Source organism: Hordeum vulgare, chromosome 6H (genome assembly GCF_904849725.1).
Source record: "Hordeum vulgare subsp. vulgare chromosome 6H, MorexV3_pseudomolecules_assembly, whole genome shotgun sequence".
Lineage (NCBI taxonomy): Eukaryota > Viridiplantae > Streptophyta > Magnoliopsida > Poales > Poaceae > Hordeum > Hordeum vulgare.
Window position 1 is genome coordinate 414,091,141 of NC_058523.1, and position 13,887 is coordinate 414,105,027.

A 13,887-nucleotide genomic window follows, 5' to 3' on the forward strand; every position below is an offset into this window, starting at 1 on the left:
TCCAAGAGGGAAGTTTCCCCGGCAGGATCGTCCTGCCGGAGCTCTAGATTGGATCTGCTCAAGTTCCGCCTCGTGGCAGGGGCAAAACCACGAAAAAGCTCCCGATTGATTTTTTTCTGGAACGAAACCCTTCATATAGCAAAAGAGGGGGGCAGTGGGCCGTCAGGGAGCCCACAAGCCTTGTAGACGCCACCAGCGGGTGGCGGCCACCAGGCTTGTGGCGCCCTGGTAGCTCCCCTCTGGTACTTCTTTCGCCCAGTATTTTTTATATATTCCCAAAAAATTCCACGTAAATTTTCAGGGCATTTGGAGTTGTGCAGAATAGAGGACTTAGATTTGCTCCTTTTCAAGTCGAGAATTCCAGCTGCCTGAATTCTCCCACTTCAAATAAACCTTGCAAAACAAGAGAGAAAATGCATAAATATGGTACCACAAAGTAATATAACAGCCCATAAAGCAATAAATATCAACATGAAAGCTTGATGCAAAATGGACGTATCAACTCCCCCAAGCTTAGACCTCGCTTGTCCTCAAGCGAAAACCAAGTTCCAAAAACATGTCCACATGTTTAGGGACGAAGGTGTCGAAAAAACATAATACGAACATGGGGGCATCATGATCACACATAGAACAACAATACATCATAAAGATTCTTATGGGAAAATAACAATTCCTTCACAAAGCAAAGTATGAAGCAAAAACCTTACCGAGAAGTAACCAACAACAGTCCAAAGTCATTGAAGCAATTGCAATTTATCATAACATCAGAAAGAGTCAAATAAGAGCTTGTAAGGCAAACCCACATACTCAATCATCTCTTTTATTTTCCACAATTATTACAACTCACGTGGTACTCATGGTATCAAAGTTTCAGCTGGACACAGAGGAAGATAGGGGCTTATAGTTTTGCCTCCCAACCATTTAACTCAAGGGTAAAGTCAACAATAATAAAGGATAAGTACTCAACTCCAAGTTGATATATGAATATAGATCTTTCCCAAGCATGTGACGGTAGCCAAGACAAAGGCAAAAATAGGGAATTGGTGAAGATGACCATGACTCTTACAAGGGCAAAAAGTAAAGGTACAAGATAGGCCCTTCGCAGAGGGAAGCAGAGGTTGTCATGCGCTTTTGAGGTTTGAATGCGTGTCCTCTTAGTGCGGAGGAACGTCACTTTATATTGCCTCCTGTGATAAAGAACTTTATTATGCAGTCTATCGCTTTTATGTCTTCCTCATCACAGGTTCGTGCAAAGCTTATTTTCCACACACTAATAGATCATACATATTAGAGAGCAATTTTTATTGCTTGCACCGATGACAACTTACTTGAAGGATATTATTCAATCCATAGTTAGGTATGGTGGACTCTCATGGCAAAACTAGGTTGAAGGTTTATGGATGCACAAGTAGCATCTCTACTTGGTGCGGGAGTTTTGGCTAATATGAGGTGGAAGCAATCGTCACATGCTAAGGGATCTCTAATCATATAACATTGTTTGGAACCAAGCAAATACAATTCATTATCTTGTCTTCCTTGTCCAACATCTACTCCTAAGCATGTAATAGTTTGGTGAGTGCTCACAATTGTAAGAAGTGTCTAAGATGATATATTTATATGTGAACCTCTCTTTCCTTATTACTTCTTATTAATTGCAATAATGATTGAGGTCTATGTTGATTTATTCTCAACAAGTTTCAATCATCATACGTGTCATATGTGAAGCTATCTCTTTCCATAAGATCATCTCATGATCTTTCATGCTATCGTTCTTTTCATACTTTTGATCACGACACATAGCAAAGCCCTTGACTAAGATACTCTTTATTATATAGCTCGCAAGCTCGAATACAACGGGGGAGAGACAAAAGCAAAAGACTCAAACTAAACACTAAAGACTTATTCCACTAAGAGAAGAAATAAAAACTGAAAAGGAAAGAACTAAAACAAAGGTAAAAGCAAAAGATATAAAGGTGATACGATACCAGGGCAAATCCCCCAAGCTTGGAAAAAGCCAAGGGGATTGCCCATACCAATGCTTAGTTGTCTTCCTTTGATGGAGATGGTGGTGGTGTTGTTGGAGTGGCCTTGAGCTTGTCTAATTTCCACTTGAGCAAAAAGTTCTGCTCCCTCAGATCGTCATTTTCCTCCTCAAGATTCAACACTCTATTGCAAAGTTCCTGCTTACTCTCCTGCAAGAAACGAGATGGGATAAATATGGTCTTAGGCTTCTTCCTGGAGTTGGGGAGGCTTGACTTCTTGAACTCCACATGGGTGTTTGCAGGTTGAGGTAAAGGAGCCTCCTCTTCATCGGAACTCGTTTGTTCTTTCCCCTTGGGCTCATAGTCCTCTTCCTCGTAAGTGGTCCAGCCATATGGTTCCAAGTCCCCATTAATCCTAGAGTTAGCACGATCATCGGCCACATAGATCTCTTCTTCTGAATCTTGAGAAGACATCTTGACCTAAATCTGCGGCAGACAACAGGCTCGAAGCGAAAACACAGGAAAACTGCACGATACGGAGATCAAAACCTTCGAGCGTATATATAATGATTTTTTCTGCACCAGAAGGAGTGCTCCGCAAGAAAACGGAGTCCGGGAGGCACACGAGGTGCCCACAAGCCCTCCACCCACCACCAGGGGGGTAGGTGGTGGCTACCAAGCTTGTGGCCGCCTCGTACGCTCTTCAGACTGCTTTTTATTTTTCTAATTTTCCAAAAATTCCAAAACAGAGGAAATTTCCTATTGGAAAAGTTTCGGAGTCCAATTACTTACCGAAACAGATACCTCTTCATGTTCAGGGTCTGAAACAGGCTGATAAACATCCCTTATGTACTCCTCTGGAGTTATGATATTGATGATATTGGTCTCAACATTTATGGGAGTACCAGAGATGTAATGCTTGATTCTTTGCCCATTTACCACTCTAGGAAAATTTCCTTCCGTGTTATTGATTTTGATGGCACCGGAACGATATACTTCCTCGATAACGTAAGGACCTTCCCATTTAGAGAGGAGCTTGCCAGCGAAGAATCTTAAAGGAGAATTGTATAGTAGGACATAGTCACCTACATTGAACTCTCGTTTTTGTATTCTTTTGTCGTGCCATCTCTTAACCTTTTCCTTGAACAACTTGGCATTCTCATATGCCTGAGCCCTCCATTCATCTAATGAGCTGATATCAAACAACCGCTTCTCACCGGCAAGTTTGAAATCGAAGTTGATCTCTTTGATTGCCCAATAAGCTTTGTGTTCCAGCTCAATAAGTAAACGACAGGCCTTACCGTAAACCATTTTATACGGCGACATGCCCATGGGATTCTTATAAGTAGTCCTATAAGCCCATAGTGCATCGTCAAGTTTGCTAGCCAATTCTTTCGAGATCTATTGACAGTCTTTTGTAGGATCAATTTGATCTCCCTATTACTCAACTCCACTTGACCACTAGACTGAGGATGATAAGGAGATGCAACTCTATGGTTGACATCATACTTAGCGAGCATCTTGCGGAAAACACCATGAATGAAGTGTCAACCGCCATCAGTCATCAAATATCTAGGGACTCCAAATCTTGGGAAAATGACTTCTTTAAGCATCTTAATAGAGGTGTGGTGATCAGCATTTTTAGTGGGGATAGCTTCTACCCACTTAGTGATGTAATCCACAGCAACTAAGATGTCAGTGTACCCATTGGAACTCAGGAAGGGTCCCATATAATCAAAGCCCCAGACATCGAACGGTTCAATGACAAGTGAATAGTTCATAGGCATTTCCTGACGCTTACTGATGTTCCCTATCCTTTGGCATTCGTCACAAGACAAGACAAACTTACGGGCATCCTGGAAGAGAGTGGGCCAATAGAACCCTGATTGCAATACCTTATGAGCAGTTCTATCTCCAGCATGGTGTCCTCCGTAGGCTTCGGAATGACACTTCTGCAAGATCTGTCCTTGTTCATGTTCAGGCACACAACGTCTGATAACACCATCTACTTCTTCCTTATAAAGGTGAGGATCATCCCAAAAGTAGTGTCTCAAATCAAAGAAGAATTTCTTCTTTTGCTGATTGGTGAAACTGGGTGGTATGTATTTGGCTACGATATAATTTGCATAATCAGCATACCACGGTGCACTATGTGAAGTGCGGATGACATTTAGTTGCTCATCAGGGAAGCTGTCATCGATAGGTCGTGGGTCATCAAAGACATTCTTTAGCCTGGACAAGTTATCTGCTACAGGGTTATCAGCACCCTTTCGGTCAACAACATGCAAATCAAATTCCTGTAGCAGGAGAACCCATCTGATTAGCCTAGGCTTAGCGTCCTTCTTCTCCATAAGGTACTTAATAGCAGCATGATCAGAGTGAATAGTGACTTTGGAATCAACTATATAAGATCTGAACTTTTCACATGCAAACACGACTGCTAAAAACTCGTTTTCCGTAGTGGCATAGTTTCTTTGGGCACTGTCTAAAGTTTTACTAGCGTAGTGAATGACATTCAACTTCTTGTCAACTCTTTGTCCTAGAACAGCACCAACAACATAATCACTAGCATCGCACATGATTTCAAAGGGCAAGTTCCAGTCAGGTGGTTGAACGATAGGTGCGGTTATCAAAGCCTTCTTAAGTATTTCGAAAGCTTCCTCACAATCCTCGTCAAAAACAAAAGGAACATCCTTCTGCAAGAGGTTGGTAAGAGGCCTAGAAATCTTAGAGAAGTCTCTAATGAACCTTCTATAGAAACCAACATGACCTAGGAAACTTCGTATACCTCTGATATCTGTGGGGCAAGGCATTTTCTCAATTGCATCAACCTTAGCCTTATCAACTTCAATGCCTCTTTCAGAGATTTTGTGTCCTAAGACGATGCCTTCATTAACCATAAAGTGGCACTTCTCCCGATTCAAGACGAGGTTGGTATCTTTGCATCTCTGTAAGACTCGATCAAGGTTGCTGAGGCAATCATCAAAGGAAGACCCGTAAACGGAGAAGTCATCCATGAAAACCTCAACAATCTTTTCACAAAAGTCATAGAATATAGCCATCATACATCTTTGAAAGGTGGCAGGTGCATTGCATAAGCCAAAAGGCATACGTCTATAAGCAAAGGTACCGAAGGGGCAGGTGAAAGTGGTTTTCTCTTGATCAGATTGTGCAACAGGTATTTGCGAGAAACCTGAATAACCGTCTAGAAAGCATAAGTGTGTGTGTTTAGATAGCCTTTCTAGCATCTGGTCGCTGAACGGCAAAGGATAATGATCTTTCATGGTTGCCTTGTTCAGTTTCCGAAAGTCTATCACCATCCTATAGCCAGTAATAATCCTTTGTGGAATTAATTCATTCTTATCATTAGGAACGACGGTGATACCTCCCTTCTTAGGTACGCAATGTACTAGACTTACCCAATCACTATGAGCAACAGGATAAATGATTCCTGTTTCCAGAAGCTTTAATATTTATTTTCTAGCGACCTCTTTCATCTTAGGATTTAATCTCCTTTGATGATCAGCAACTGGTTTAGAATCAGGATCGGTTTTAATCTTGTGCTGACATAGAGTGGGACTAATACCCTTAAGATCATCAAGAGTATATCCAATAGCAGCACGATGCTTCCTCAAAGTTTTTAGTTACTTCTTCTCTTCATGCTCTGAGAGGAGAGCACTAAAAATAACAGGATATATCTCCTTTTAATCAAGATAGGCATACTTAAGAGTATCAGGCAACTGTTTAAGCTCGAACACAGGATCACCCTTCGGTGGGGGAGGATCCCCAAGCAGTTCAACAAGCAGATTATTCTTGAGACTAGGATATTGTTCTAAGACAATTTTATCTATCTCATCTCTTTCCTCCATATGCATATCATTTTCATGCTCAAGCAGATATTGCTCTAAAGGATCCGTAGGAGGTACGGCAATAGAGGCAAGAGCAATGATTTCATCCCTACCAGACGACTCTTTTTCATGGGGTTGTCTTCCAAACTTGGAGAAGTTAAATTCATGAGACACACCCTCAAAACTAACAGTGACAGTCTGCTTAATGCAATCAATGTGAGCATTGACAGTGTTGAGAAAGGGTCTACCAGATATGATGGGATAAAAGCTATCTTGTGCAGTACCAAGGACGAGGAAATCAGAAGGATACTTCGTCTTACCACATAGGACTTCTACGTCTCTCACAATTACGAGAGGGCAGACAGTGTCTCTATTAGCTAGCATAATAGTGACATCAATGGGTTCTAGCTCAGCAAGTGCAATCTCATCTTTGATTTCATCATATAGAGAACGGGGTATTGCACTAACACTAGCTCCCATATCACATAAACCGTGGTAACAGTGATCTCCTATCTTGACAAAAACAACGGGGAGGCCAACTACAGGTCCGTATTTGTCTTTCGCGTGAGGTTTAGCAATTCTAGCGGAGTCCTTACAGATTTGATAACATGCCCGTCTACGTCTTTGGCTAAGAAATCTTTGATAATAGCAACACTAGGTTCAACTCTAATCTCCTCAGGGGGTGCAAGTGGTCTAATGTAACCCCTACGTATCATAGTTGGAGCTTTAGAATAATCCTTTATCCTAGCAGGGTAAGGTGGTTTCTCAGCGTAGGCACAAGGAACAACATGATCACTAAAAGCAATGACTTTCTCCTCAACTAGATTGGTTTTGACTATGTTGCTTTCTACAGGAGGATGATATTTAAACCACTTCTCTTTGGGAAGATTAACATGAGAAGCAAAAGATTCACATAGAGAAGCTACTATCTCAGAGTCAAGTCCATACTTAGCGCTAAAATATCTAGAAGTGTTTGTTTCAACAAAAGATTTAACACAATCAAACTGGAAATTCATACCTGACTCCTTACCTTCCTCCAGCTCCCAATCTTCAGAATTACGTTTGATTCTTTCCAATAAATTCCACTTGTGGTCAATATCCTTCTTCATAAAAGAACCGGTACAAGAAGTGTCAAGCATGGTACGATCTTCATGAGAAAGCCGAGCATAAAAATTTTGAGTGATAATTTCTCTCGAGAGCTCATGATTGGGGCATGAATATAGCATTGATTTAAGCCTCCCCCAAGCTTGAGCTATGCTTTCCCTGTCACGAGGCCAAAAGTTATAAATATAATTCTGATCACGATGTACTAAATGCATAGGATAGAACTTTTGATGAAATTCCAATTTCAACCGATTGTAGTCCCATGATCCAGTATCATCACATAGCCTATACCATGTCAACGCCTTATCCTTCAAAGATAAAGGAAAGACTTTCTTCTTTACCTCATCCTCGGGCAAACCCGCAAGCTTAAATAAAGCACAAACTTCATCTACATAGATCAGATGCAAGTCTGGATGTGAAGATCCATCTCCTGTAAAAGGATTAGCCAGCAGTTTCTCAAGCATACCGGAAGGAATTACATAAAAGATATTTTTAGTAGGTACCTCAGGTTGAGGAACAACTCCTCGTGCTTCCGTTCGTGGTGAAGATACCCCGAACAAACTCCTCAAAGGAACAGTTTCCATAGTGACAAGTGACAATAAATTTCAGCACAGTATATAAATGTTTCCTTACCAATTTCCACTTACCAAAGGCGCTTCACTCCCCGGCAACGGCGCCAGAAAAGAGTCTTGATGACCCACAAGTATAGGGGATCAATCGTAGTCCTTTCGATAAGTAAGAGTGTCGAACCCAACGAGGAGCGGAAGCCTCTGATAAACGGTTTTCAGCAAGGTAATAACTGCAGGCACTGAAAGTAGCGGTAACAAGTGATGATGTAGCGAGGTGAAACGTAGCAAGTGAAAAGTAACAAGTAACAAGTAGTAGCAACGGTGCAGCAAGTGGCCCAATCCCCTTTGTAGCAAGGGACAAGCCTGAACAAAGTCTTATAGGAGGAAAACGCTCCCGAGGACACACGGGAATTTCTGTCATGCTAGTTTCATCATGTTCATGTGATTCGCGTTCGTTACTTTGATAGTTTGATATGTGGGTGGACCGGCGCTTGGGTACAGACCTTACTTGGACAAGCATCCCACTTATGATTAACCCCTCTCGCAAGCATCCGCAACTATGAAAGAAGAATTAAGACAACGTCTAACCATAGCATTAAACTAGTGGATCCAAATCAGCCCCTTACGAAGCAACGCATAGACTGGGGTTTAAGCTTCTGTCACTCCAGGAACCCATCATCTACTTACTACTCCCCAATTCCTTCCTCTAGGCCCAAGTATGGTGAAGTGTTATGTAGTCGACGTTCACATAACACCACTAGAGGAAAAGACAACATACAACATACCAAAATACCGAACGAATACCAAATTCACATGACTATTATTAGCATGACTTATCCCATGTCCTCAGGAACAAAAGTAACTACTCAAAAAGCATAATCATAATAATGATCAGAGGTGTAATGAATAGCATCAAGGATCTAAACATAAACTGTTCCACCAAGTAATCCAACTAGCATCAACTACAAAGAGTAATCAACACTACTAGCAACCTTACAAGTACCAATCGGAGTCGCGAGACGGAGATTGGTTACAAGAGATGAACTAGGGATTGGAGAGGAGATGGTGCTGATGAAGATGTTGATGAAGACGCCTCCCCTCCGACGAGAGGAGTGTTGGTGATGACGATGACGACGATTTACCCCTCCAAGAGGGAAGTTTCCCCGGCAGGATCGTCCTGCCGGAGCTCTAGATTGGATCTGCTCAAGTTCCGCCTCGTGGCAGGGGCAAAACCACGAAAAAGCTCCCGATTGATTTTTTTCTGGAACGAAACCCTTCATATAGCAAAAGAGGGGGGCAGTGGGCCGTCAGGGAGCCCACAAGCCCTGTAGCCGCCACCAGGGGTGGCGGCTACCAGGCTTGTGGCGCCCTGGTAGCTCCCCTCTGGTACTTCTTTCGCCCAATATTTTTTATATATTCCCAAAAAAATACACGTAAATTTTCAGGGAATTTGGAGCTGTGCAGAATAGAGGACTCAGATTTGCTCCTTTTCCAGTCCAGAATTCCAGCTGCTTGAATTCTCCCTCTTCAAATAAACCTTGCAAAACAAGAGAGAAAAGGCATAAATATGGTACCACAAAGTAATATAACAACCCATAAAGCAATAAATCTCAACATGAAAGCATGATGCAAAATGGACGTATCACTAACTCAACGGACACCTTCGAAGATGCCTGTAGAGTACCTTTATAGTCACCCAGTAACGTTGCGACATTTGATACACACAAGGAATTCCTCTGGTGTGAGTGAGTTACATGATCTCATGGTCATAGGAATGAATACTTGACATGCAGAAAACAATAGCAACAAAACGACACGATCATATGCTTCGTTCGTAGTTTGGGTCTTGTCCATCACATCATTCTCCTAATTATGTGATCCCGTCATCAAGTGACCACACTTGTTTATGGCCAGGAAACCTTAACCATCCTTGATCGACATGCTAGTCAACTAGAGACTTGTTGGGGAACGTCGCATGGGAAGCAAAAAATTTCCTACGCGCACGAAGACCTATCATGGTGATGTCCATCTACGAGAGGGGATGTGTGATCTACGTACCCTTGTAGACCGTACAGCAGAAGCGTTAGTGAACGCGGTTGATGTAGTGGAACGTCCTCACGTCCCTCGATCCGCCCCGCGAACCGTCCCGCGATCAGTCCCACGATCTAGTGCCGAACGGACGGCACCTCCGCGTTCAGCACACGTACAGCTCGACGATGATCTCGGCCTTCTTGATCTAGCAAGAGAGACGGAGAGGTAGAAGTGTTCTCCGGCAGCGTGACGATGCTCCGGAGGTTGGTGATGATCTTGTCTCAGCAGGGCTCCTCCCGAGCTCCGCAGAAACGCGATCTAGAGGAAAAACCGTGGAGGTATGTGGTCGGGCTGCTGTGGAAAAGTCGTCTCAAATCAGCCCTAAAACCTCTGTATATATAGGGGGAAGAGGGGGAGCCTTGCCTTGGGGCTCAAGGAGCCCCAAGGGGGTCGGCCGAGCCAAGGGGGGAAGGTCTCCCCCCCCATACCGAGTCCAACTTGGTTTGGTGGGTGGAGTCCTTCTTCCCTTTCCCACCTCCTCCTTTATTTTATTTTCTCTTTGATTTTCTTCCTATGGCGCATAGGGCCTTCTTGGGCTGTCCCGCCAGCCCACTAAGGGCTGGTGTGCCACCCCCAAGGCCTATGGGCTTCCCCGGGGTGGGTTGCCCCCCCCGGTGAACTCCCGGAACCCATTCGTCATTCCCGGTACATTCCCGGTAACTCCGAAAACCTTCCGGTAATCAAATGAGGTCATCCTATATATCAATCTTCGTTTCCGGACCATTCCGGAAACCCTCGTGACGTCCGTGATCTCATCCGGGACTCCGAACAACACTCGGTAACCAACCATATAACTCAAATACGCATAAAACAACGTCGAACCTTAAGTGTGCAGACCCTGCGGGTTCGAGAACTATGTAGACATGACCCGAGAGACTCCTCGGTCAATATCCAATAGAGGGACCTGGATGCCCATAGTGGATCCTACATATTCTACGATGATCTTATCGTTTGAACCTCAGTGCCAAGGATTCATATAATCCCGTATGTCATTCCCTTTGTCCTTCGGTATGTTACTTGCCCGAGATTCGCTCGTCAGTATCCGCATACCTATTTCAATCTCATTTACCGGCAAGTCTCTTTACTCGTTCCGTAATACAAGATCCCGCAACTTACACTAAGTCACATTGCTTGCAAGGCTTGTGTGTGATGTTGTATTACCGAGTGGGCCCCGAGATACCTCTCCGTCACACGGAGTGACAAATCCCAGTCTTGATCCATACTAACTCAACGAACACCTTTGGAGATACCTGTAGAGCATCTTTATAGTCACCCAGTTACGTTGCGACGTTTGATACACACAAAGTATTCCTCCGGTGTTAGTGAGTTATATGATCTCATGGTCATAGGAACAAATACTTGACACGCAGAAAAACAGTACCAACGAAATGACACGATCAACATGCTACGTCTATTAGTTTGGGTCTAGTCCATCACGTGATTCTCCTAATGACGTGATCCAGTTATCAAGCAACAACACCTTGTTCATAATCAGAAGACACTGACTATCTTTGATCAACTGGCTAGCCAACTAGAGGCTTGCTAGGGACAGTGTTTTGTCTATGTATCCACACATGTAAATGAGTCTTCATTCAATACAATTATAGCATGGATAATAAACGATTATCTTGATACAGGAATTATAATAATAACTATATTTATTATTGCCTCTAGGGCATAATTCCAACAGTCTCCCACTTGCACTAGAGTCAATAATCTAGCCCTCACATCATCATGCGAGTTACATTGTAATAAATCTAACACCCATACAGTTCTGGTGTTGATCATGCTTTGGCCGTGGAAGAGGTTTAGTCAGCGGGTCTGCTACATTCAGATCCGTGTGCACTTTGCATATATTTACGTCCTCCCCTTCGACGTAGTCGCGGATGAGGCTGAAGCGTCGTTTGATGTGTCTGGACTTCTTGTGAAACCGTGGTTCCTTTGCTAAGGCAATGGCACCCGTGTTGTCACAGAACAAGGTTATTGGATTCAGTGCGCTTGGCACCACTCCAAGATCCGTCATGAACTGCTTCATCCAGACACCCTCCTTAGCCGCCTCCGAGGCAGCCATGTACTCCGCTTCACATGTAGAATCTGCTACGACGCTTTTCTTGGAACTGCACCAGCTTACCGCACCCCCATTAAGAATAAATACGTATCCGGTTTGCGACTTAGAGTTGTCCGGATCTGTGTCAAAGCTTGCATCGACGTAACCTTTTACGGCGAGCTCTTCGTCACCTCCATACACGAGAAACATCTCCTTAGTCCTTTTCAGGTACTTCAGGATATTCTTGACCGTCGTCCAGTGATCCACTCCTGGATTACTCTGGAACCTACCTGCCATACTTATGGCCAGGCTAACGTCCGGTCTAGTGCACAGCATTGCATACATGATAGAACCTATGGCTAAAGCATAGGGGACGGAGTGCATATGCTCTCTATCCTCATCAGTTGCTGGGCGCTGAGTCTTACTCAATCTCGTACCTTGTAAAACTAGCAAGAACCCTTTCTTGGACTGTTCCATTTCGAAGCTCTTCAAAACTTTATCAAGGTATGTGCTTTGTGAAAGTCCTATCACGCGTTTTGATCTATCCCTATAGATCTTAATGCCTAGAATGTAAGCAGCTTCTCCTAGGTCCTTCATAGAGAAACTTTTATTCAAGTAATCCTTTATGCTCTCCAAAAACTCTACGTTGTTTCCAATCAACAATATGTCATCCACATATAATATTAGAAACGCCACAGAGCTCCCACTCACTTTCTTGTAAATACAAGATTCTCCAACCACTTACATAAACCCAAATGCTTTGATCACCTCATCAAAGCGTTTGTTCCAACTCCGAGATGCTTGCACCAGTCCATAAATGGATCGCTGGAGCTTGCACACCTTGTTAGCATTCTTAGGATCGACAAAACCTTCGGGTTGCATCATATACAATTCTTCCTTAAGGAAACCGTTAAGGAACGCCGTTTTGACATCCATCTGCCAAATTTCATAATCGAAAAATGCAGCTATTGCTAACATGATTCTGACGAACTTAAGCATCGCTACGGGTAAGAATGTCTCATCGTAGTCAACTCCTTGAACTTGTGAAAAACCCTTTGCCACAAGTCGAGCTTTATAAACGGTCACATTGCCGTCAGCGTCCGTCTTCCTCTTAAAGATCCATTTGTTCTGAATAGCCTTGTGGCCCTCAGGCAGTACTTCCAAAGTCCACACTTTATTCTCATACATGGATCCTATCTCGGACTTCATGGCTTCTAGACATTTGTTGGAATCTGGGCCCACCATTGCTTCTTCATAATTTGCAGGTTCATTGTTGTCCAACAACATGATTGATAAGACGGGATTACCGTACCACTCTAGTGCAGCACGTGGTCTCGTCGACCTCGTGGTTTGACAGAAACGTGAACCGGAGTTTCATGATCATCATCATTAACTTCCTCCTCAACCGGCGTCGCAACGACAGAGGTTTCCCCTTGCCCTGCGCCACCATCCAGAGGGATGAGAGGTTCGACAACCTCGTCAAGTTCTATCTTCCTCCCACTCAATTCTCTCGAGAGAAACTCCTTCTCGAGAAAAGCTCTGTTTTTAGCAACAAACACTTTGCCCTCGGATTTGAGATAGAAGGTGTACCCAACTGTCTCTTTTGGGTAACCTATGAAGATGCACTTTTCCGCTTTGGGTTCCAGCTTTTCAGGCTGAAGCTTTTTGACATAAGCATCACATCCCCAAACTTTAAGAAACGACAACTTTGGTCTTTTGCCATACCACAGTTCGTATGGTGTCATCTCAACGGATTTTGATGGTGCCCTATTTAAAGTGAATGCAGCTGTTTCCAATGCATAACCCCAAAATGATAACGGCAAATCAGTAAGAGACATCATAGATCGCACCATCTCTGATAAAGTACGATTACGATGTTCGGACACACCATTACGCTGTGGTGTTCCAGGCAGTGTCAACTGTGAAACAATTCCACATTATCTTAAGTGAGCACCAAACTCGAAACTCAGATATTCACCCCCACGATCAGACCGTATGAACTTGATCTTCTTGTTACGATGATTTTCGACTTCACTCTGAAATTGCTTGAACTTTTCAAATGTTTCAGACTTGTGCTTCATTAAGTAGACATAACCATATCTACTCAAATCGCCAGTGTAGGTGAGAAAATAACGATATCCGCCGCGTGCCTCTACGCTCATCGGACCACACACATCGGTATGTATGATTTCCAACAAGTCACTTGCACGCTCCATTGTTCCGGAGAACGGAGTTTTAGTCATCTT